The sequence below is a fragment of the Oryzias latipes genome, chromosome 4, assembly GCF_002234675.1.
Source record: "Oryzias latipes chromosome 4, ASM223467v1".
NCBI lineage: Eukaryota > Metazoa > Chordata > Actinopteri > Beloniformes > Adrianichthyidae > Oryzias > Oryzias latipes.
In genome coordinates, this window is record NC_019862.2 from 14,195,037 (window position 1) to 14,221,565 (window position 26,529).

Below are 26,529 nucleotides of genomic sequence, written 5' to 3' on the forward strand. Positions count from 1 at the left end.
AGGAATACTTTAGTTTCCTGAAAATTAAAGGAAATTTGTGCTAATGAATGCAAATGTTTAAAAAAAACTATCAATTTAAAGTCAGTCTTTTTGGAACAAATAAATAAAATAACTAAATAATAAGGTTTTAATTTAAAAGCTTAAAACCTTTAAATTAAAACTATTAAACTGAAGAAAGGTTGTTTTGACTCATAGAACAAACCTGTTTGTGATTATGTGTATAGATGCTAAAATACTTACGTTCAGTAAAGTTGCTTAACACCTAAAAGCAAAAAAGAAGGGAATTAGCTATAATGAATGACAAATGTAATCTAAAAGTCATTACAACTTCATAAAAAATGTAAAATTAGAAATCTATTATTTTTGAAATTTTAGTTTAGGATTTCCTTTAACAGCTAACACTTGTGAATTTTATAAATAAAGACACAAATGTTTATTTTTCTCATTTTTTTTATTTTTTATTTTGATCTAATTTAAAAAAAAAATAGAACTGTAGTTTGAGTGTCTTTAAAAAATTGCAGTCACATTTCAAAAACAATTATTTCAATTACTGAAAAAATGACCAGCAACTCAAAGGTGGCATGTGTAGCAGTTCAGAAAAATCCTTTTTATTTGTTTCTCTGATTTTCTTTTCCTTAAAGCAGAACAGTTGAGTAGGCAAAAGATAAAAATGCAGTTTGAATTCAAAATGATGGACTTACATCAGAGGAGTGTTGTTGTATGAACAGTAATCAATTCAAGCTCCAATGGAGAAAGGTCATGTTGCCTGATAACCGATGCAGATGAACATCTCTGAGGAGGAAAAGAAACTTTAGATGCACTTTAGAAGACTGAAGCTCAGCAGAAATACCTCTCAACCTCCACAAGGTGGCATCCTAACAACAGAAGAAAGTCACTGATTATGTTTAATGCTTAAGATTTTTGAAGAATGATGATAAACAAAGCCAAGTGTTGAAAAAACAAAATTGATTTTTATTATTACATCATAACATTTAAATTGACTGAATGCATAAAAGTCTCAAAATGACAAAAAATCCTCTTCTGTTGACAACTTCCCCTTTTCATCCTGAAATACACAAAGTCACACTTGCAGCATCACAGGACAGCAGCAGTAAAAGTGATTTAAGAGCAATTGGAGGTTCACAGTAGTCTGGTGCTTGTGCAGGTTAAGTCTATTACTTCTGAGAAAAAAACATGTGCAGCCAGGAACTGCACAGGAGGCCAGAAGCTTCATGATGTAAAGAAGACTGCAGGAAGAATGAATGGAAAGGGGAATAAATTACGTAGAGCCTTGGGTGCAAAAATCTGCAGACGATGGCATGAATTGGCAAGTTTCTGTGTCAGCCAGTGCAGCTTATTTCTCAGACTGTCACGTGTGATTTCTCTCGGGTAAAGTCTGCAAAGACAGATGTGTGTGAGGGTTGTGTTTTCATGTGAGCAGTAATGTATTGTGATAGATGGCATCTGTCACAACCCTATGATGGCAAGAGCGGAACAACTAACCGCAGACATAGGAGAGTCGCCTGCTGACAAACAGTGAATGTGAGTGATTGCTGCAAAAAACGCTAAATGTACACATAAACACATGACTAGAAGTGTCTCTCAGATCAACTGTTGGCTGGCTCAGTGAGCCAACACTGGGAAAATCGCAACCAGAGATCAATTTTGACTGACTCACTTAAAGGCTCTTGATCAGTTCATTAGATGTTATGTAGACACATTTAAAAATACGTAACACAGTGTTGTTGTTTTATGCCTGTAGACACAATTCGTCCTCACCGCGGGGCGGGGCAAGGCGGTGTGGTGCGGAGGTAGAGGGAATGTTGGGAGATTGCAATGTCCAAAATTCATCTTCACCGGTCACTGTGTGGGCAAATTATAATGATTTTTTGAGCATGTGGTGAGGGTCTCATTATGGTTTAAAGGTGCAGGAAGAAAGAAGAATTGTGAAAACAATGTAGTCCTTGCAGTCCAGGACTGCATGGTGAAGTTTTGCAAAACATCCCGATTTCAGTCTGTATTGTTTTGTTTTTTAAAAGACTGTTTTACTTTGGCAAAATCAAGACTTCAAATAAAATCAGTCATAGAAATAAATAAATTAATTAATTAATTTTTTCAAAGTTATGGTACCATTCATGTTCATTTTTGAATTATATAAATTATATAAAATTATATAAAAATTTTCTAATTGTTGATAATGATTTAGAACAATTGACCATATATGAGACCCGGACTGAAGGACTCCTCGTGTTCCAAACAGGAAGCACACGCTGTCACCAAAGAGCCGAAATCCCATCGACTTTTATTGAGGAATAAACAGGTATTACTTAGTCATTCTATTTGTCAGAATAACCATTCTTGCTCTGGTACATTTTTTATTACACCTTCTTGCTATTCTAATTTTTCTTCATGATATTTCTGCTATAGCGCAAGTTATTTAGGTTACAAACTGAAAAATTAGATGCATCAATAAAAGTAGGTGAGCTTGCATCGAAAGTTCAAAATCGCTTGATTGACAGATTCTCCTGAGCTCGACATGGACCAATGACGGCTTAATGAGGATTTCTGGTTCCAACATGGCGATGGACATATCCCCGAAAAATGGCGACTTCGTTTGGTTGGAACTGGAAGTAAGTTAGGTTTCACTAGCTCAGTCCAGCTCTCTAAGTACAGTAAGTGGTTAGAACCTGCATAATTTTATCAAGAACAACAATAAAGTTTTTTTTTTTTTTTTAAAAACAGATTGATCCTGAAGTATACACAGTATACTGAGATCTTTTCAGGGATCTGTTGTAGCCACTCCTCCAGCTTGGGGGTTACTGCCCCGAGTGCTCCAATTACCACAGGCACCACTGTTGCCTTCACTTTCCATGCTTTCTCCAGTTCTTCTCTGAGTCCCTGGTTGTCATGGTGCCTCTGTCAGTTCTCCTCCCCCTCCCCCTCTGCTCTGCTCCTGACTCCACCAGCTGTGATCACTCACTTCAATCAAGCTATGCTCTACTTAAGGAGACCCAGCTCCAGCATTCAACGCCAGTTCGTTGCCCCATGGTGACTAAACCTGGTCTAGTCTCAGCTCATGCGTTGCTCTCTTGTGTCTCGAACCCCGCTAACCTTGTTTCCCTGTCTCAGGATCCTCTCACCACAAGCAGCTCCAGCCTTCCTGAAGCTCCCTGAGGTTGCCACGCCTCGTCAAGATCTCAAGCCACGCCACGTCAAGACCTCAAGCCACGCCACATCAAGAGCTCCAGCCTTGTCACGCCCAAAAACTCATCCTTCACCAGAAGCCCTCAACTGAGAAATAAACACTACTTACCAATTCACTTACCTGTGTGTTTCCTTCTGGGTCCCAGCGTCTGGATCTGTCTCGTAGCTGAAACATGACACTGGCATTTCTCCAGTTTTTCATGTTTCTTCTTCCTATTGTTTCCGCCACTTAGTACTGCCACATCCACCACAACGGCTTTCTTCTGTTCTTTATCCACCACTACAATGTCTGGTTGGTTCGCCATCACCATCCTATCAGTCTGGATCTGGAAGTCCCACAGGATCTTTGCTCTCTCATTCTCTATCACCTTTAGAGGTGTTTTCCATTTTTGACTTTATAAACTGGGATACATATATATATTTTTACCACAATCCCTATTCCCAGTTTCTTCATTTTACAGATATATTTTTATATTATTCTTAAAATATAACATAATTTCACTGTGAATCTGAAACTGTCCAAAAAATTCAGTTGGAGTTTTGTCATTTTTTACTGCAAAATCCACAAAAATTAAGATCAGTTTTTATGATTTACAAAAGATCAAACATGTAGAGCCAAAAAAATGTATTAATCCATAAACAAAGCAAATACAATGTCAAAACATTTAGAAAAATGTCTAAAAAATAGGCAAAGCTCCATTGAACTGTTCCAAGAATTTATTCTGAAGGGTACCACAATTATGTGTCATATTGTTATGTTTGTTTTAAACCAAAAAATTCAAAGCTAAAAACGTTTTAAAACCTTCACATTCAGTTTTTAATAAGTTCAAGGCCTACAGAGGGTTAAAGTCTTCACTTAAAATGTACTTGTTCTAACTAAAAAAGCATTCTGACAAAATTGGTGCTGTTTGGCTTTTCAGGGTCAAAAGCAAACTACCGGTATTGGCAGGAAAATGATGAACCATGTCTTCATTACAACGTACACAACTTTGCTTCCTTGGAAATGCCTCACTGCATGGCAGCTGAGAGATCTCACAAAAAACTGCTGCCACTGTAAAATCTCATGGAAGTGATCTATTTTTTTTTCTCATCAACACCAGCATGCCAACACATATTGAAGGAACTGGAGTCACACCATCATTATTTACGCACAAAGCATGGCTTAACAAACAGTCTCCTGTTTACATACTGCTGTGCAGGCACTTTGAGACAAACTAGTTGGTTAGATTAATCTACATTTGCTGCAATTGACAAACTGTTGTCGTCAGCACACACTACAAATGTACACAAGTCAGCCAGGCAGAAAAAAGCTGCTTCAGTTACTACCGAGTCCAGATAAGAGTGACCCTCAAACCCTACAAACCCTCACTGAAGAGCTGTGTGCACCGATATTTGCCAGTTAGCACACTAAAACAATTCAGGCACAAACACTACATCACAGAACACACACATCCAATAGAACTGACGGAACAGTTTTCGATCAACAGAAATGACTTGATTTACTCCAACTGACTGCAAACATCTCATCTGCTTAAAGCTGGTTGCATAAATACAACAACTGTAAAGTTGAATTATTATTAACTTGTATTATTTTTTTAAAATTATGCTGTATTATTGATCACTTCCCTTCATATTTATCACTTCTTCCAGTCTTTTGCAGCAGTTTCAACTCATTTTGAGTCTTTCTTTAAAACATTTTAAAATTCTTTAAATAGATTAAAATGCTGTTTTGCACAACTATCTGATGTTGAATGTGGCCCTTCAAAGCTTTTGGACAAACAATACAACAACACAGGAATTGGCATGTCGGCATGAAATGCTCTTCTTCTTTCTCTTTCGGCTTTTCCCATCAGGGGTCGCCACAGCGAATCCTCGTTTTCCACCTCACTCTGTCATGGACATCTTCTACCCTAACATTAGCCAACTTCATGTCCTCTGTTAAGACATCCATACATCTTCTCTTTGGCCGTCCTCTTGTCCTCCTGCCAGGCAGCTCCATCTCCAACATCCTTCTACCAATATATCCACTATCCCTCCTCTGAACATGTCCAAACCATCTCAGTCTGGCTTCTCTGACTTTGTCGCTAACACAGGCAACATGAGCTGTGCCTCTGATGTACTCGTTCCTTATCCTGTCTAACCTGGTCACTCCTAAGGAGAACCTCAACATCTTCATCTCTGCTACCTCCATCTCAGCCTCTTGTCTCTGTCTCACTGCTACCGTCTCTAACCCATAGAGCAGAGCTGGTCTCACCACTGTCTTGTACACCTTTCCTTTGAGTCTTGCTGACACTGTTCTGTCACACAACACTCCTGACACTTTCCTCCAACCGCTCCAACCTGCCTGCACTCGCCTCTTCACCTCTTTTCCACAATCCCCATCACACTGAACTGTTGACCCCAAGTACTTAAACTCCTGCACCTTCTTCACCTCAGCCCCCTGTAACCTAACGCTTCTACCTTGATCCCTCTCATTCAGACACATGTATTCTGTCTTACTACGACTGACCTTCATGCCTCTTCTTTCCAGAGCAAACCTCCACCTCTCTAGCTGTTCCTCCACCTGCTCTCTACACTTACTGCAAATTACGATGTCATCCGCAAACATCATTGTCCAGGGAGATTCCTGTCTTACCTCGTCTGTCAGCCTGTCCATCAGCATAGCAAACAAAAAAGGACTCAAAGCTGATCCTTGGTGTAGTCCCACCTCCACCTTGAACTCCTCTGTCTGACCTACAGCACATCTCACCACCGTCATACTTCTCTCATACATGTCCTGAACTACTCTGACATACTTCTCTGCCACTCCAGACGACCTCATACAGTACCACAGCTCCTCCCTCGGCACCCTGTCATACGCCTTCTCTAAATCTACGAACACACAATGCAGCTCCTTCTGACCATCTCTGTACTTTTCCATCAACATTCTCAAAGCAAAAATGGCATCAGTGGTGCTCTTACGGGGCATGAAACCATACTGCTGCTCACAAATCTCCACCTTCTTCCTAAGCCTGGCTTCCATTACTCTTTCCCACAGCTTCATTGTGTGGCTCATCAACTTTATTCCTCTATAGTTGCTGCAGTTCTGCGTGTCACCCTTGTTCTTAAAGATCGGGACCAGAACGCTTCTCCTCCATTCCTCAGGCATCTTCTCACTCTCTAGAATCCTATTGAACAAGCTCGTTAGAAATTCCACTGCTGTCTCTCCTAAGCACTTCCATACCTCCACAGGTACGTCATCAGGACCAACGGCCTTTCCGCTCTTCATCCTTTTCAGAGCCTTCCTAACCTCATCCTTTCCAATCTCTGCTACTTCCTGCTCCACAACAACCACATCTTCCTCCCTTCTTTCCCTGTCATTTTCCTCGTTCATCAGCTCCTCAAAATACTCCTTCCATCTTTTCTGTACACTCTCCTGGGTTGTTAGCACCTTTCCATCTCTGTCCTTAATCACCCTTATCTGTTGCACGTCCTTCCCATCTCTGTATCTCTGTTTGGCTAGCCTGAACAAGTCCTTCTCTCCTTCCTTTGTGTCTAGCCTGTCATATAGCTCATCGTAAGCTTTCTGTTTGGCCTTTGCCACCTCTCTCTTCACTCTACGCTGCGCTTCCTTGTACTCCTGTCTACCTTCCTCAGTCCTTTCTACATCCCACTTCCTTTTAGCTAACCTCTTCCTCTGGACGCATTCCTGTACTTCCTCATTCCACCACCAAGTCTCTTTACCGTCTTTCCTCTTTCCAGATGACACACCTAGCACCTTCCTACCTGTTTCCCTGATAATCTCTGCTGTAGTTTCCCAGTCCTCTGGAAGCTCATCCTGACCACCCAGGACCTGTCTCAACTTCTGCCTAAATTCCTCACAAGTTTCTTCATTCTGTAGCTTCCACCACTTGGTCTTCTTTTCTGTTTTCCCTCTCTTCTTCTTCCTGACCTCCAGAGTCATCTTACACACCACCATGCGGTGCTGTCTGGCTACACTCTCTCCTACCACCACTTTGCAGTCATTAACCTCTCTCAAATGACCTCGTCTACATAGGATGTAGTCCACCTGAGTACTCCTACCTCCACTTCTGTATGTCACTCTATGTTCCTCTCTCTTCTGGAAGAAAGTGTTGACTACAGCCATTTCCATCCTCTTTGCAAAGTCCACCACCATCTGTCCTCCAGATTCCTTTCCTTCACACCAAACCTGCCCATCACCTCCTCATCACCTCTGTTGCCCTCACCAACATGCCCATTAAAGTCGGCTCCAATAACAACTCTCTCTCCTCTGGGGATACTCTCGATGACCTCATCCAACTCACTCCAGAATCTCTCCTTCACTTCTAACTCACAGCCAACCTGTGGCGCATACCCACTGACTACATTCACCATCACCCCTTCAATTTCTAACTTTAGGCTCATCATCCTGTCTGAGACTCTTTTCACCTCTAGAACACTGTTTACAAACTCCCCCTTCAGAATCACTCCTACCCCATTTCTCTTCCTATCAACACCATGATAGAACAGTTTGTATCCTCCTCCAATACTACGTGCCTTGCTGCCCTTCCACCTTGTCTCCTGCACACACAGTACATCTACCTTCCTTCTCTCCATCATGTCTGCCAGCTCTCTGCCTTTCCCTGTCATTGTGCCAACGTTAAGAGTCCCTATTCTCAAACCTATGTTCCTGCCTTTTCCCTTCTCTCTCTGGCCACGGACCCTTCTGCCTCCCCTCTTTCTTCGACCAACAGTAGTCAAATTTCCACCGACACCCTGTAGGTTAACAGTATCGGTGGCGGTCGTTGTTAACCCGGGCCTCGACCGATCCGGTATGTCTAAAGTGTTGTGGATGATTCGCATGGTTATTTTGGCAATTTTTACGCCGGATGCCCTTCCTGACGCAACCCTCTCTATTTATCCGGGCTTGGGACCGGCACAGAAGTAACTGGCTTGCAACCCCTGTGGCTAGATTGTCGGCATGAAATGCTAATTTATAAAAAACGCTCAAATGAAAACCCCAATTTTTTCACACATTTTAAACATTTCTAATGTTTCTTCACCATTCAATACTAAAATCAAAAAGCAACAGCAAACATTAGAAGCAGACAAAAATTTGTCCCAGATTTAATACATCCCCTGTTGGAGCTGGATCTGTGGTCTTTTTCATAAAAGTTTCACGACAATGTGCAAACAGTGTGAAGACGACTTTTTTCCACAGTAGCTCTTAACAGATGCACTTCACAGCATGCACTCTTGCAGCTCGAAATGAGAGGCTGGGTGTGGGGTAAGCAACAAGGGCATGACGCAACAAGAGGGCTGTGGAAATCTGTGTGTCCTGCGTGGTTTGTTTGGGAAGACTGTTTTTTGATTATGTTTTTACATTTAAGTCAAAACCACATGCCTCTCAGTGCTGAAAAAGCATCACAAAGACTTCTGGAAATGGAAGCGGAAACTCTGATCAGCACTAACGCCCTGATGATCTTTCTTTTCTTTTACACTGACATTAAAGAAACTTTAATTTTGTAAAAACAAATGTGTAAAAACAGCTTAAACAATGATTGCTAAAGTGTAAAACCTCTGTAGTTTGAGCCTTAAAAATGTAGCTTTATAACAAGTTTTCACCATTAAATCATTGCTCCTTCCTATTTATTTAATGTGATTATAAATTTTGCAGAATTTTGTTTTGGATTTTTTTTTCAGGGTTTTATGAATTTTATGAATTGCACCAAAAATACAAATTTCATAGAACTTTTCATTGAAGTGTAAGCAGAAAAAAAGAAATTACCGTATTTTGTGTTTGAGTCCCACTCCAATCATCTTTTGATCTACTGTAAACTGTTCCCAGTGGTCTTTTAATTATGATTATTCTGTTTTTAGGCTAAATATTTTAAATCTAATTATTTTTTTTTTAAACGGTCAAATTCTAAAACATAGTTTCTGCAGCAGGGTTCATCAGAAATTTGTCTGAATTGTGGGCGGGACTGTTTACGAGGAGTAAGCCTGGCTGGGTTCATTTCCCATCAGCCCTTTTTGGACATATATAAATTGTCTTTATATATATAAAGTATATATTTTTTTATATATAAAGCACCAAAAAGACCATTAATATCTGAAGGGGTCTTTAATCTGATCAACAGTGTTGCTGGATTTTCTTTATTGTGTGGAAAAATATTAAACTTCTTTAACGTTTGTTTTTTTCAATGCTTTTCACGAAATGACACCAAAAATACAAATTATATTTTTTTCATGAAGCCTAATATATAAAAAGAAAGCAAAGACTTAATGTTAAGGGAAAAAAAGGACTGGGTTCATTGTGGTGTCAAAGACATTAGCAACCTCATTTCTGTTGATGCTTTTCCTATTAAAAATGGGAGGGGAAAAAAAACACATTTTCTTTTTTAAAAAACACAATTTTTAAACAAGGAAGTACTAAATCTTAAAAACATTTATTTGCAGTCCAATACTACAAAGTTTGCTTGAATAAACACAAAATTGAACAGAATCTCCAACCTGAATATGTTCTTGCATTTAGGGTCGATCTCTAGGAAATTCTCCACATCGTCTTTTAGTTCTATGGCTGCTGTGGAAAGCAAGTCACACATGCAAACAGGATTCATGGTCACAGTCGAAATGTAATTAGTTTAATCCTGTTATCTGGAATTCCAAAAGCTCTGCTGCTTCTTCTTTCTGTCATGTTGCAGCCCAGCGTAGGTGTCTGTGTGTGCATGAATACAGCGTGTCTGTGTGAGAACTTAAGACCGCTGCATGGCTGTTTGGTTGTGTGGATCTGCTACTGACAGGGCTGTGTAAATTGCAGACTGTCTTTTGTTATGCTGATAATTTTCCGTTGAAGCAGAATCATTGGTAAAATGTTAGAATAAAACATTTTCTACTTTCTATTTAAGTCATCCCTGCTGCTCTAAATGATAAATCATCTCTCTGCCCTCACCTTCCAAACGGGAAGTACCCAGTGGCTCCAAAAAGCCGAAATCCCATAGACTTCTATTGCAAAAAAATGCCAACTGAATTGACTTCATTTTGTTGGAGCCGGAAGTAAACTTTGGGTGAGTTTACCTGGGTCATCTAGGGGTGAGGGTACACTCGCTCAGACTGGTTCTCTAAGTCAATGGGGGGAAGGGTTCAGATGATTTTAAGAAAAATGCCCTAATTACATGTGAAAACATGTATTCATATGTAACAAGGCAGGGATGATTGATAAAAGAATAAATACAACTACTAAACTTTATGGTCTTTTAATCGACATGGTTTTTAAAAAAAACAGTTGGGCTGATAAAAACAACAATTCATCCCAAGAACATTAAAAAACAAAAGTCATAAAATGAAAATCCGTGCAAAAACTCTTAAAAAATTGAAAGGCTCTCCCCTAAAACACATACACCAGTGTACAGATTAAAAAAAAAAAAAACTTAAGACAAATGTTCACCCAATGTCACCACAGTATTGTTGGGATTATGGTCTCCTCCCACTCCTCACCTGTTACCCATCTCCTCATCAGTCTTCAGCTTATAATGGACTCCTCACCCTCCAGCCCACATCAGTCAAACTGCTCTCAGAGTATTGACTAATGCAAAGCTCTAGGCCACGGCTAAGCCAAGCTCTCTGCCTATGCCATCCCTTCTGCAAACTAATCCACTGTTTTTCTGCCTCTTCAGGAATTAATAATAATAATAATAATAATAAATTTTATTTAGAATGCGCTTTACATTTTAGATAAAATCCCAAAGCGCTACAATGGAGGCAGAAATAAAAATGATTTACAATAAGAACAAGGTTAGACAAAAATAAAACAACAATGAAAGTACTAAAAAGCATTATTAAAAAGAAAAGTTTTTAAGCCTTTTTTGAATGTGCCAAGGCTTTGTGGGGCTCTGAGGGATTGTGGAAGATTGTTCCAGAGTCGAGGGGCAGCTTCCTGAAAGGCTCTGTCTCCCATAGTGGTTAGCCTGGTCCTTGGCTGATGAAGGCAGTGTGTGAATTGACACCAGCTTCATCTTCACCATTGTTTACGACTGCCAGCCATGATCAAGACTCCAAGCAAGGCTCCACAAGATTTCACATTCGTTGCAACCCCCACCAGACCAGCAGCTCTTCATTCCATCAGACATCCAAGCCACAAGGCTTCCAAGCCAGAACTCTCCACCACCAGTGGGACAAAATAAAGACTTTAACTCATTGACCATCTGTTTCTGTCCTGCTTCTGGGTCCAGCCTCATTCACCCTAACAAGTATATAGAGTTTGAACAGTCTAGCTTTGGGATAAACTACTTGAATACTCCAATCTCAGCCCCACATCCTGATAGGTCTTTTACAAAGAGACTTTTAGAAGATCAAAGAGCCCCATGCATAAATCAAGCTTAGGAAATCTGAAAACAATCCTTATTAATATTTTCTCTTTAGGATTTCCATATACAGCAACGGCGATTCATAAACATGTCCTCAACTCTTGATAACTAAGATCATCTGAAAATGTTTGTTTTTGTTTCATATTTAGTATATTTAAACATCAATTAAGTTGTGTTATGATTGAATATACTTTGTTAAAAAGCATTGGCATGAGGGGTAAAAGATCAAGACTTTTTTTGTGTGTATGTCTTGTGTTGGTAACTCTATTTTTTGTATTTCCCTTTGTCTGTTTCTCTAAGTGTATTTGCTACCCAACTCTACTTTGTCAGCTTTTCTTTTGTCATACATCTAACAGAAAGAACCCATTGAAAATGAGATGTGGCATCTCAAGGGGCTAATCCTGTCTTTTCTTATCAAAAGATTAAACAAATAAATACATATTTATATATACATATTTTTAACACATTCTCTATGCATTATTTTCCAGTAAAAGACAAGGCAACTTTTAAATCTAAACCAAAAAAAAACTTTTTATGCTGACAAGACCTTTTGTCAGAGTACCTGATTAATCGAATTAAGCACAAGATCAATAAAGTCAGTGAGTTAGTATGGTTACTGGGAAGATGGAGGGACAGCAAAAGTTGGAACAAAGCTCTAGACCCCCCCTCCAACTCCCTCCACCACACAGTGAACCATGTTCTGAAGCTGTAGCTTCTACAACAGATTTATAACCGGTGTACATTATATGCTGCTCCTCTCAAGGCAGCTGTACTATGAACCAGCCCACTGTGCCAGCTCCTGATTCAGCCTTTCTACACTGTGGAGCAGAGAGGAAATGTGAAAAGTAGTGGAACATTTCAGTTCACCTGTTTCATAATAAAGTTTCAACAACATAACTATGCATTTTTACACTCTCATAAAATCCTCATTATCAAAGTCTGTATTAGTGCTTCACTGCTTCTGTCTATCATCCTCTACACACACTCTTTGCTGTACAGCAAAACTGTTCTGGTGAAAACAGCCATCTTTGTGATTAATAGACTTTTCATAACAGCTAATGCTTTTATTTATATATTTTTCAAGATGTATGATGAGATTTTGTAGTGACAGGAATATAAAGTCTGTGTAAAATCTCTGCATTTCTTTTCCTAATTATCTAATTAAAGACTCACTTTACAAAATCAGTTTATTGACCATCCTGACACTAATCTTCTCCTTTTTCTCTGTTGTAGTAATTTAATTAGAAGTAACAACACTTACACTGATCGGCTACTTCATCACTTTAATGCAGTTCAGTATAGCTGCCCTGTTATAAAGTCTATTTCCAAAAGTCTTATTTTTATTTTGAATAAAAGTTGACAAAAAAGCCATTTTGAAATGGTTCAGGTCACACTCGGTGGAAGAGTTGCTGCTTTGTGCATACAGTGGTGCAAAAATAAATAAATAATTGGAAGTCACTGATTCTGCAAGTTAATCTACTTAAAGAGATGAGAGAGGTCCATAATGTTGCACATACTTCAACTGTGAGAGACAGAATATGAAGAAAGAATTTAGTAAATCATATCATATAATTTTTTAAAAATTTACATGTCCAACTGTGCAGAAAATAAGTAAAAAGCTCCTAAAAACAAGCAAGACTTGTTCTTTAAGCCTTTCTGCCATTCATTTGTTACCTGTATTAATGGCACCGGTCCACAACCTTTCACTGTCACACTTTAACCTCTCCACAAGCTGAGCACCACAATGCTGTAGCAGATTTGCAGAGATTTTATCATCCCTGCTTTGCTCCTCCCCTGCTATCCTTTGAAATGCCAACTCGTCTTCACATTTGGCAGCAGCGTATCGTCGCTGAGCACACACACAGCACAGGGCAGCACAGCAGAAATGCCATAATTACTGTACTCCCATTTTGCTGGTCAGCAAGCTGATTTCATTAAAGGACATGAGATGGTCAAGCTAGCACACAGGTGTCAAACTCCAGGCCGTTTTCCAACCAACCTGCCTTTCTAGCTTCTTGTAAGCACAACACATCGCATGCAGGTATGAAACAGCAGGTAATGCAGGGATTCTGAAAAACCAGCAGAACTCAACATCCAGAGTGAAACGCCTCTGAGAACACTTTAAATAAGTTAAATTATCTTTGCATGTATGTTCATGCAAAATATAGTTCTATTGATTTAACATATTTAAAACATTTAATTTTTCAGATTGAATTAAAAACGTCTGCATGGATTTGCGGCATGAAAAACAAATAAAAGAGGGACCTGGTATATGAAGCTCTACATAGTTTGTCAATCTACACATACAAATGTATGCATATTTGTATGCATACATACAAATGTGTAAGAAGAAATTATTATTTTTATAGTAATTTCTCATTTAACTCATGTGGATGCATTTCAGTTCCATTCTCTTCTGTAAACATATAAAATAAAGTGGTTGATGCAGTAAAGTTAACTTTTCATTATAGGAAATATAGATATATAGATAATATAGATATATATAGAATAAAGTGCTTCATTAAAAAGTGAGTCATTCTGGTTTTTAAAACGGTATTGAAATTCATAGAGCTTGAGTTTCATTTGTAAAGTATTTAAACAATCCAATGGAGGTATAGAAGTGAACGTTTTTGAATAGACTGTTGAACAAAATCTTGGAGTAGGAGGATGCCTGAGAAATGGAGAAGTGTTTTGTTGCCGATTTTTAAGGAGAAGGCAGATGTGCAGGGCTGTGGAAACCACAGAGGAATAAAGCTCATGAGTCACACAATGAAGTTATGGGAAAGAGCAGTGGAAGCCAGGCTGAGGTCAGAAGTGAGCACTTGTGAGCAACAGCATGGTTTCAATGAAAAAGAAAAGAGAACCCCTGATGCTATATTTCCTTTGAGGATGCATCTGGAGAAGAACAGAGAAGCTCAGAAGGAACTGCATCATGTCAATGTAGATTTAGAGAAAGTCTATGACAGGGTAGAGAGGAGCTGTGGTTTGTATGAGGAAGTTTGGAGTGACAGAGGTGTATGTTGGAATTGATCATGACATGCACGAGAGCTATAAGACAGTGATGAGATGTGCTGTAGGTGCGACAGAGAAGTTTAAGGTGGAAGAGGGGCCGCACACCAAGGATCAGCTTACAGCTTCCTGTTTGCTGTGGTGATGACTGACAGATGAGGCTAGACGAGGCAGGGGTGTTTGAATTGAGATTAATGAAGGTGGAGGACTTTAAGTGGACTTTAAGAGGAGGGTTTCTACATTAGCGTCAACAGCCAAAGGGGGGGGGGGGGGGGGGGGGGGAGAAGGAACAGATGAATATAGAAGCAGATCGAGATGGTTTGGACACATTGAGAGGAGGGATAGGGATTGTGTTGGTAAAAAGATGCTAAAGAAGTTTCACGGATGTAATGAAAGAGGACATTGGGGTGGTTGATTTAACCCTTGTGCTATCCTAGGCACTTTAACATTGGGAGTTGGGTCATCTAGACCCTACAAGACAGTGCGCTGAACCTTTTTTCTTCAATGATTTGTGATCTTCACTGGTGTCCATGGATTACATGAAATCTTTCCACCTTTATCCACCTTTGTCATGGTAGGGATCAATGTAAGGGTGGGGTCATCTAAGATGGCACAAGGAAGAAAAAAAAAACAAAGATTTGCAAAGCCATAAAAAGGTGAAAACACATTTAACAATGTTGCTCACTTTTTAATTATAAAACTTTTAAGAAACAAATTGCAATAGAAAGTTGGTTTGGAAGTAGACTATTTGTGTGTGACAGTTGTTTATTTATTTTATTTTTTTGTATGGATACCCAAAAATCAAAAAGACATCGTGAGGATTAAAAATAGTAACAATTTAATAATCTGTTTTTTATTAATCTCATTTTCCACTTCTATTTTCATGACATTTCTATGTTTCTTTTGATTTTGAGAGCCTATTTTAAGTTTTAGAACATCAATGATGCCTTAAATATAACATTTTGTCATCTATTTTTTGTCGTGGATAACAAATACTATTTATTTTAAATTTACTGTAAATGCAGAAAGTCACCATACAGAGGCCGAATCCTAATTGTTTCCGCACCCCTCTGGCTCCTCCTTACTGCTCCACCTATAAGGGTATTTGAAGCTGTAGTGATGTCTGAAAGTGTTTTTTTAGGTACAAGCAGTGGCGATGTAGGGCTGACTTTCCCTCCGCCGGTAGGGTTATCCACGTCCCTTTTGTGGGTGGAGGAGAATTCCTTTTTACACGTTTTGTAAGTGTCTATTTTGTAGTGAATCTACAATTCCAAATTGAGTATCCTTGAAATTTCCCGGATGTCTCTGAGAAAAACCAGTGTGTATCGAAGCTCACTAGATTGGTAAATACAGACCACAATGCATTGCATTTTAAACAATTAATGCAAAAACAAAATGCATTTAAATGTATTTTTTTAATAAACCATCAAAGTTTTCCTGTTCAGAATTCAGTAGATTCATAAATAGTCGTCGCAAAATACTTTTATCAAGTATATTTTCAGTCAAATCGATGATGTCATATTCGCCGTTATAAAAAAACAGTATGGAATGGTGTTCGATTTGCTTATAGGCACTGGATAGTCCCACAATATATTGTTTTTTTAGTAGTTAGGGATTAGGGGGGGATTCAGAGCCATTGTCATAAAATTTGAAAGAATTCTTATTTCACTCTTGATGCCACAATCTATTTAAAGGAAATGTCAGTCACAGAAAAAAATGTATTTGATAGATGTTTGTACTTTTTGATCTTCACAGTATTTCCCCACAAATGTACAGTACAGACCAAAAGTTTGGACACACACATGGAAGTACATGTAAGTCACAGAATACCATGTCTTCTCCAGCCTGTGTTTTTGAAGGCATGAGTTTGTCGTTCTGATTCTGTCCGCAGGCGCTTGTGTGTTTTTGTCGAGTCACCGCAGATCGAGCAGCGAGCGGCAGAGCCACGTTGGCAGATAACAGCTTTTCTCTTCCAGAGGCCTCTGGCTGTGCCAACAGAACTTCCTCACTGTGGCCTCATCTTCACTCAGCGTGACTGAACTTCAGAGCTGCATTCACATCCACATGCCGCAGGGCACGCATGAGTGATCCTCACGAAACGTACTCCCAGGCCTCTAAAAGTACATGGTACCTGATCTTCTCAATAGCTATAGCTGTCAGTTTAGATTTCAAGAGGTTGTTCAGTGAAGAATAATAAGAAATGACAGCTTCTCAAGCACCAATAGAAACTTGTACTAAAACAACAGATAGCTAACCTGTCTGTAACATGGAAACACAAGTTTGGGTTAGTGGGATCATCATTGAAATACTGAGATTAAATATGTTAGTAAAAATTCACTTATTGCCTCAGTGGAGTAGTTTGAACATAAATAATGGACCTAAATTTTACATTTTAGAAGAAACATCAATTACAACCTGCCTAATTGAGGCTGATGGAGATGTTTTTAACTTAGACTCCCACTCCAATCATCTTTTGATCGATTTTTTAACCCTTGTGCTATCTTAGATGACCCCACCCTTGCATTGATGTGTTCTCCCTACCATGACAAAGGTGGATAAAGGTGGAAAGATTTCATGTAATCCATGGACACCAGTGAAGATCACAAATCATTGAAGAAAAAAGGTTCAGCGCACTGTCTTGTGGGGTCTAGATGACCCAACTCCCAATGTCAAAGTGCCTAGGATAGCACAACGGTTAAAGCGTTCCCACCGGTCTTGCAATTATCATTATTCTGTTTTTAGCCCTCCCCCCCCAAAAAAACTTGATAAAACAGAGTAGTTAGGATGTGAAAAATCATAAAATACTCAACAACACATATTTAGTTGATTTTTGATGATGGAACCGCGATATAGCCGATAGATGTTTTGGAACCGTCCCACCCCTTAAACTCTCTCTACCACTCATTCTTAGAGCATTAAATTATCAGTCTGACCAATCAGACAAGGTTAAAGCCCTTACTCCCTGGTGCAGACATGGCTCAAGGTTTCTCAAAATTGAAAAGAATGTATTCAGTCAAAAAACCTTATTTTTTAAAGTTAAACTTTTTATTTAGACCAAAGAAAAACTTGAATGAATGAACAGGAATATAATGTTGGTCGTTTTTGTGTAAAATTTATCAAGTATGTTCTCATTATATAATTGTTCAAATTGGCATTAACAAAAAAAACATTTCAAAAAAATAAATCGCTATTTAGAAAAAATATATTATTGTTTTTATTTGTTTTGTTTTTGCTTTTTTAGTATGAGGTTGCATGAAATGGCATTATAATAAACTGGAGAAAACACAAACCTGGGTAAACATTTAACTAATTTAGTTGAAAAATGTTATTGACAACTATCACAACTTTTAGGAAAACAAGCTGGAACTTCAAGCATTTTGTGCCTCAGTGTAAAATCAAATGCATGTGAGATTACAGAGACTGTTTATCAAAACAGACTACAGAGTTTCTCCTTTTTTTCCATTTTTGATTGTTGGTGTGATTTTTGTCAAGGAAAAAGTGCACCTCGGCTCAAAAAAGGTTAAAAAAACACTAAATTAGGATAGAGTTTCTGCAAAGCAACAAAAATTTATTCAAAACTCACCCTTGAGATGGGGAAAGGACTTTTGGGGTGAAGTATGCCTACCCTTACTTCCCATCCATCTATCTGTTTACATGATGGATGATGGGAAATGGAGAGAATTAGCTTGCAGCCCCTCAGAACCCCAGCCTAACATTGGCAGTGCAAAAAAAAAGGCGACCAACATCAGAGCTATTTAGCTGTACAGCTTTGAGGCGGTTCCCAGTTCAGATGATGAAAACAAAGACCTACATGGATCCATTTGTGTACAAGTGGATGCATTAGAATGGAAGAGAGCAGGGGGATTGCAGCTCGTACGTCACTTCTACAAGTTTTTTCCAACTCGATTTATTCATCTGCTCCTGATTTACCAAGAGTTGAATAAAGAAATACTCAGAAATACAATTTTAAGCTTAATTTTCTTTAAATATCTGCTCTATAAGCAAAATGCCACAAAAACACACAGCTTAAATAGTGGGTCTTTAAGCGATGTTGTATCTGAACACAGAGTCCCCTGTAATGCCAGACATTTGGCTGAAAGTATTTTCAAAACATTATTATGAAACATTTGCCCTAAACATTTTCCTACAGAATTTTGCAATATTTGTATTTAATTATTGATTTGTTTTCTCAAAATGAGGTAAATAGTTCAAATATGTTTGCCCATCTATTATTTGTATTTGATCAAATTTTAGAAAAGATGAAAACGTGATTTTAAAATTCCAGCAACACTTTAATATTTAACTAGCAGGCAAGCAAAGTATACCAAATGCTCTGGCACATTTGCTTGACTATCAGTTATAAAAACATAGAAAACGTACATTATTGTACCCAGAACTTGTGCATGTAAATTAAAACAGATTCACAGTGATAAAGGTTAGAAATGACTCCATTTATTGTTAAACAGGTACAGAGAAATGGAGATATAGGAGGCAATGAACCATGGTTTTAGTTCTTTTTGTTGTTTTGCTATTTTTATATTTATTTCTTTGAGTACATAATGTTGTCCCACTGATCAATGTGTTTTTCTTCTCACATCTGGTTTCTGTTTGCAATCAACACAGCTGTTTCCCATTAGCTGGTTATCAGTATTGACAGAAGGCCATGGTTTCAGTCTCTCTTGCCAGATCTTCTTGTCATTTTTTGCATAGATGGATGAACTGACAGGCCCACTACGGGGCAGGTTAGTTTTTGCAGTTCTGTCACATAATTCCATGAATAATGAGTCATTTTCTCCCTTTTACGTCTGTCATATTTAGGTTTAATTCTTTTCTTTTAGGGTATTCTTTAGCATCCCACAAATGGTGTTAGCGTCCCGACATGTCTGCCAGTTTTTCTATCTTCAGCCATTAATATTAAGGTAGCAAAACACCTTCACATTTATATGCAGTCTTTAGGAACCCATTGGTGGTGAAGTGGCAGACGCTAATGCACAAATACTGGGGGTCTGACAATTCGTTTGAACAACAATTCAATTCATACCATAATTTGTAGTTGACGATACAATTCATCGTCGATATTCACTGTCACTGACTTAAAACTTATCCAGGACGTCTTTAGCTAAAAATTCTAAACATGTCAGCGTGGTCTGAGTCTTTAGCAGGAAAGACAATTTAAGAGATTTGAAAGACAAGTCCTGCTCCTGCCATATTTTACTGAAGGATTTAAACAAGTGATTTATTTCAAACTTCTCTGATTTTCCAAAAACTGAAGTATTACCACACGTTGGACTGTAATGACGGCTGAATAATTTTAGCTCAGCATTTTCTTTTCGACCATCCACCATCACATGTGGGTTGTCTATTGTGCTGGTGCTTGGCCCTGTCATCACATTTAGGCAGAGGACATCAAGTTTCATTTACCACAGGGGGTGTCAAACTCCAGGCCTCGAGGGCCGGCCTCCTGCTGCTTTCCCAGAAATTCCACCTGATCTGCTGCTGCTGCTGAATACATGGATCAGGTGTGTTTGGCCAATAAGGAGCTTCATTGGCATAAGTAGGAAAACTTGTAAGACACCAGTCCTCGAGGTCTGGATTTTGACACTCCTGGTTTAACGTTTATATATTGGCATAAATAAGCCCACTGTGCCTCAAACCGATAATATTTTATAAACAACTTGGGTTTTTCCATCTACCCACCCTCACTAGGGACTTTAACAAATCACCACTGACATGTATCAAATAAAAATATAAAACAAAAAACTTTGGAAAATTTTAATAAAATCCAGCTTTCTCGCCTGCTTTAAAGTGTTTTTTTTAATGATAACTCTGTTTTTTGTAGAAATATATAATTTCTTCAAATGGGTTTAAACAATTCATTTACTAAAGTCAAATCAGGCCAAACAAAACTTTTTATTTTTATTTTATTTTAATGTAACAAATCATTTTACCAAATCATTTTGACCAAATGCCCACCTTTTTCCAGTTAAAATAAAAAAATTGTGGAAAAAAAACCCTTTTCCACAATAAATATATTAACGTTTACAATAAAAATGTTAGATAAACATATTTTCCATTATTTGTTAGGTTGAATCGAGAGTTGATTCAACTTGTGAGCTCATGAATGTGAATGTAGCGGTTTCACAGTGACAATCAGCCCTATGTTGACTTTAATTAAAAATGAAATAATATGCCTAATTAGAATCAATCCCATTCCAAGAGATGAAACAGCCACAAAAAAAATTTCCCTCTCTCAAGTCTAACCAAGAAGCATGAAAAGGACATTACAATTACTGTAAATCTTTTCCAAGATAATAATCCTGGATCCTCAGGCAGAGAAACACTGCAGTACATTATTATTTGCCTGTAAGCTGGGAGTCTAAACATTATGAAGATGACTTAGAGAAGAAAGGGGTTTCCTCTTATTGGTCCAGCAGTCAAAAGAAGCTTTCACTACTGGATGCTAATGCCAGAAAGCTGCTATCAGAGGAGATTCAAGTCTTTCTTTGAGTTTTTAGTCCTCCAAAGACAGGGTGAAGCTAATATCCTGACCTGCTGCTGCTTCACTGCCCTCTGAATACAGCTCACTGCCAGTGTGTCACTACAGTGCACTTAACTCGCAACTCTATGGCAAGAATTACCAATCCCACTGCCACACAAAAAACGTCATGAATAATTTACCCATCAACCCTGAAACACTGAAACACTTTCTCCTCCTGGTTAGTTTGAGACACCACACACACACACACACCCACACACACATGCACATGAACCAGAAGCACACACGCCAGTGCTCGGCTGAAAAAACACTCTTCTCTACATGTTGTTCCAGAGGTTACATTGAGACGAGTTCCAGCAGAGGTAAGGCTGCATGCAAAGGCAGGTTAGGCACAGCACTCTGCCTCCTGCAAGCATTAGAGCTCAAATCTACGACTCAGTCCAACTCTTCAAAAACTGCACTCACAGCCGAACACTCAGAGGTTCGTTTTGTGTGGAGATGATGGAAGATGGTGATTCTTGGACTTTTTCATAGAAACAGCTCTATTTTTCCATTTCATTTAATAAAGTATTCCACGTTTGACATGAATTCCTAAAAATGTCAAAGAAAATGTTTCTGATGAGAACAAAAAAAATGTTAGACATTGGCAGTTATCAAAGTTGCTTAAAGTCCCAATCCGATCATCTTTTGATCTATTTTTAATGGTGTCCCCACAGATCTTTTAATTACAATTAAAAGACCTCTGCATTTTTCATCTACTCCTGATTCACAGCAATTTGAATAAAAAAATACATAGAAATGGAAATTTGGGTTCTCTCTATATATGTCTCCCCTCATGAGAAAAATCTCTAAAGAACATGTTAAAAAACACCAAAAACAAAGTTTTTATCAGGCTCCAGGCTGTGGAGATGTGTTAAAAGTCAAAAGGCGGAGCAAAAATCTTTTTTGTCAGTTAACTGAGACTGAAACTATATTCTCTTCTGTCTGGAGGATCAGTCAGAGAATCACTGAAGGACATACTAACCCAATGAAGCTGCCAGTGAGATAGATCATATCTGTTGCTGCTGTGTTAGCTGTGGTGGCCCTGACTGCAGACTCCTTTGGGAAATCAACTCACTTCCTGTTGTATCTTGGTCAAGAAGGGAGGGGAGTGGGTCAGAGAGAGAATGGACAGGAAATCAGACAGAGGCTGCTCCATCCATGGTTATTTAGTATGGCTTTGTATTCTGTCTCTGTGTATGAAATGGGTCACATCATCACAGCACCTGCTGCTGCGTGTTAATGTGGGCGATCGCATTTCTGTGTCCCGCTAGAAACAACATACACAAAAAAGGACAATCACACAAGTAAGTTGCTTAACATCTTTGTCCACGGGGACAGAAAAAAACAAAACATTGGTTCTTGTTACAGCAGAAGTGGAGGTCAGCAAAAGCTACTATTTTTTCCGTCTGCTCCTGATTCACAACAATTTGAATAAAAAACACTTAAAAACACAATTTTAATCTTAACCCGTAAGAACCCATGGTGGCCTTAGTGTGACAGAAAATATCAGAAATGTGTTTAGTGGTCCACTTGGTTTGTGGTGTATTCTTTATTATTTAATTTTTCAGAAAAAAATTGGTCTGGGTTCTCATGGGTTAATTTGCTTATATATGTCATCCATCATGAGAAAACTGCTACAAGAACTTGTTAAAAACATCAAAACCACAATTTCCATTTGAGTGGGTTAAAAAATGGTCAAAACTAAATCTGTGTTGCTGTTTCTCCTAAAACAGGCACTAAAGTCATTGTTTTCTGCTCAGAATCAGATGTTTAGTCAGTCACACCATAAACAATACAGTTGTAGGCAGCTCCCAAAGGAAAACAATGTCCTATTCAAAAAAAACCTCCAATAATCTACTACTTCCTGGCCTCTTCTACTTTTTAAGTTGGGCTAAAATCCCTTTTTAAAAATTACATTTATTTACATATACCCTAAAATAATAAAACTGCCTTTGCATCAGTCAGATCTTTATACCAAAAACAAATAAAATCCCACATAAAATGCAGAATGGATCACTTCTAAAGCAGACTGTTGTTGCGTCAGACATTAAATAACTCTGATGCTGTCTTCTTAGGTCTGTTGCTGTCTTTTAAACCGTACATGCAACAAATCTATTGGGGGGGGGGGGGGAGTCGCGGCAAAAATAAACTAAAAAAATCTTTCAAATTAACTTAACATCTTATTATTTGTAAACATCGATGGTAACGTTTAAAGATGTCAAAAATACAACAGCAGACTAATCTTGTATACTGTTGTTGAATAAGATTATAAAACATTCATTTTTAAAATGTTATAACACCACACGTACCTGATTTCCTTACATAGTCGGGTAGTTCAGCCTGTTTTCTTGTAGACCATGCAAAGCCACCAGCATCTTTATAGCAGAGAGAGGACAGCAGAGAAACGCTGCACATGGGACTGCGACTGAGCTCTCTCAAGGATGATCCGGAGCTGGTGCGCACGGAGCGACTTAAGAAAAACAACCAAAATAAAAAAAAAAACGCCCCGAAGCTTGTAGGATCCCCGTACACGAGGTCAGACAAGCAGCAGCGAAAAGAAGCGGGGCCAGAAGGAAACACGGTCACTGTGCAGCACGCAAACGAGCTGCGGGACCAGGAGAACGCTGCGCTGCACGAGCGGCGAGCGTCTTTTTACGCACAAAGAAACATGTTTCACCTTCACGCACAGCGCTAATCTCCCCAGGAATCCAACAGGACAAAACGACGAGCAGGTGGATTTGAAATCACTTCAAGAGGACACATCCAACAAGTGAGGGTGAGGCGAAATGACAGAGTCACTGATGGGAGGAGGCGGTGGGAGGAGGAGAAGAGCCGCCCCGCATCAGCATCAACGTCCCCGCAGGAGGAGAATGGACACGGAACAGAGGACAACAGCGCAAACAAGGGAAGGAAAAGTCCCAAATTGTTTAACCTATACTGGATTACATGGAATTTATCTTTTTTTTTAATCTTTAAACTCAAAATATTTAAAACTGAAGTAATAAATGGGATTAATACACAGAAAATGTCAAATTAATAGGATCCGACTCCAATGCTGAATTTTGGGAAAACATTATTCAGAGGGTTGGTTCAGCATGTTCAAGCAGGCTGGCCAATGTTGTTGCCTGCCTGACACAAAGTAAAATAATGCAACATAAAGCTACCACTCACAGAGCTGGAAGCTAGTAATTGATTTGCCCTCAATCACTGCTCCCTTAATCTACTCACTGTGGCAAGCAAGTCTAGTAAATATCAATAGAGAGGGAAGGCCTGGCACACTAAACAGGGCTCTGCTGCCTTATTATGCCGGATGCTCGTGAATTAATGAAACTCAGAACTAGCTGAGGACATAGGAGGACTTGGGGCAGAAGATTCTGTTTAGCATCTATGTTCTGTCTCATCTGGGTTTAACCTTCAAACACTCCCTACCTTCAACAAAAGCACTCAAAAAGCCCCAAGACTGATGCTGGCAAAGGGGCCCGTAATGCCATCTCTGGCAGCAAGATTATTGTTGCAACCGCTGAAATGTTCTGTGAAACATTAGTCATGTTCGTCAGCAGTTACTGAGCCAGGATACAATGAAAAACAAAAACAGAAGATAAGCGTGAGGTTAAGGCTGCATAATCCTGCACTCAATCTGTATCTCAGAGAGCCGCTATCACTTCCACAGAGCAATGTCACCCATAGCTGCCCAAACAGACTGAGATTGGCTGGATGAAATGAAACTGTTGCAAACATTAAATCATGAAATCCTTTCTGGGGGAATAAAAACAAATGAGCAACAGCTTTGCATTATTAAGCTTCAACTGAATGATCTAATAGTTTGCTTTGCAAAAGTTGCTTTCAGTATAAGGTTTTTATTACTTAGTCTTTTCCAGCAGGGATGAATCTGATTATTTTTGTATTATGTAATGTTGAAAATTAGGTAGATGAAGGACTCAAAATGCAGAAGACTAAGTTTGGCTGGACAAACGTTAACACTTAATAACTAAACTTGACATGACAAAACCCATGAACAAAGGAAGCAACAAAAAGTGACAAAACAGACAACCTGACTAAGAAATAGATGAAAAACTGACACTTAGACAGCTGTGGATGATTAGGAACCTGCTGTGACTGACAGATTTCTTAATAAAAAGTTGCATAATTGAAGTTTATTTTATTAAGTTGTACTTGAGCATAAGTAGAGCAATGTACTTTTGTAAGGGGAGTGCCAAATCAAAGTAGAACATGACTGAAAACCAAGAAAGATCCCTGTAAAAAGCAAACTAATCTCACAGGTTTTAACAAACCATTTAGCAGCCAGTCAAAGAGCAAAAAGAGTTATGTCCATTAAAAATGTTCTAAAATGCTGGTAAAATTCAGTTTGCTAGGATTAAAAAAATTGCCAGGCAGCCAGAGTCATGCAACTTTAGCAGCAAACTGCAGTAGTACATAATAGAGAGGGTTAACCTCCTTTACCGTACTCCTCTCAAGAATTGAGCTAATATTTGAGCTAACTCTCTACATACAGGGTGTGGTAATGTAACCAAAAATGGGATGTCCAATGTAATGGGGTTAAGCATCAAATTGAATTCCCTGGAAGTTACCGTATTTAATCTCCACTAAAACATACGGCAGGGAACTCTCCGTTTTGAACCTTCAACCCCCAATTTCAAGAAAAAATAATCCAAGTTTCCCCATCCAGTCTATGTATGTAATGGAAACATATTGTTTGATGAAGTCATGAGCCTGGCAGGCAAACATTTTTACCCAGATGAAGAGCAACAGAGCATTCATTTGAGAATGCGTTTGACTCACCTGACTCTGGCGGCGATGCTGACATTGGACCTGAGCCTCAGATTGCTGGAACAGTCAGCAGTGACCTTCCCTCTCTACATCCTGAAGCGTTCTCACTATTACAGTAGAACAAACTGAAACCCTCAGAAGCGTGCCACTTTAAAACTCTGTGGCTTTTCCTCATAATTTACATGAATCCAGAACGCAGGATAACCCATGCTTATGTAGGATCATTTATCACAATGAAATAACTAACAGATGACAACAAAATTACCTGCTGTTTGATTAGTCAGCCAGACAAGAAATCCATTTAATTAATTAGCTGAAGCCAGAGGTTAGAGGATGGTTTTTAAACAGGGGAGGGGCACAGAGATGCTTTTTTTTCCTCCTGTCAGAACCAATTTATCATAATGAAGGAAAGGGGAACAGTCAGTTCCATCTTGGGTTTGCGTTCACTGTTTTTTTGGGGAAAGAAAGTTTAAAAAGGAAACAGTAGGGCAGCAGTGACCATATAACACAATACACACAACCTGAAAGTGTAATGACACTGTTTGCATATATGTGCTCAGAGGTGGTTGCTTATTAGCCATTGCTTCTTGATGCTTTTGTGTGACGCTGCAGCCTCTCAGCCCCAAGACATTCAAGCAGCAGAAC

The 26,529-nt window shown here is 38.8% G+C and overlaps 1 non-coding gene across 1 annotated transcript; it reads right to left on the minus strand.

Moving 5' to 3' along the window:
* Positions 1–240: 240 nt before the first annotated feature.
* LOC101169925 lies at positions 241–23,995 on the minus strand. Its single transcript, XR_002873181.1, has 3 exons — positions 23,406–23,995; positions 702–792; positions 241–262 (listed from the first exon to the last, which is right to left on the minus strand). It is a non-coding gene; the product is annotated as an uncharacterized LOC101169925 (transcript).
* Between the last annotated feature and the right edge of the window lie 2,534 nt (positions 23,996–26,529).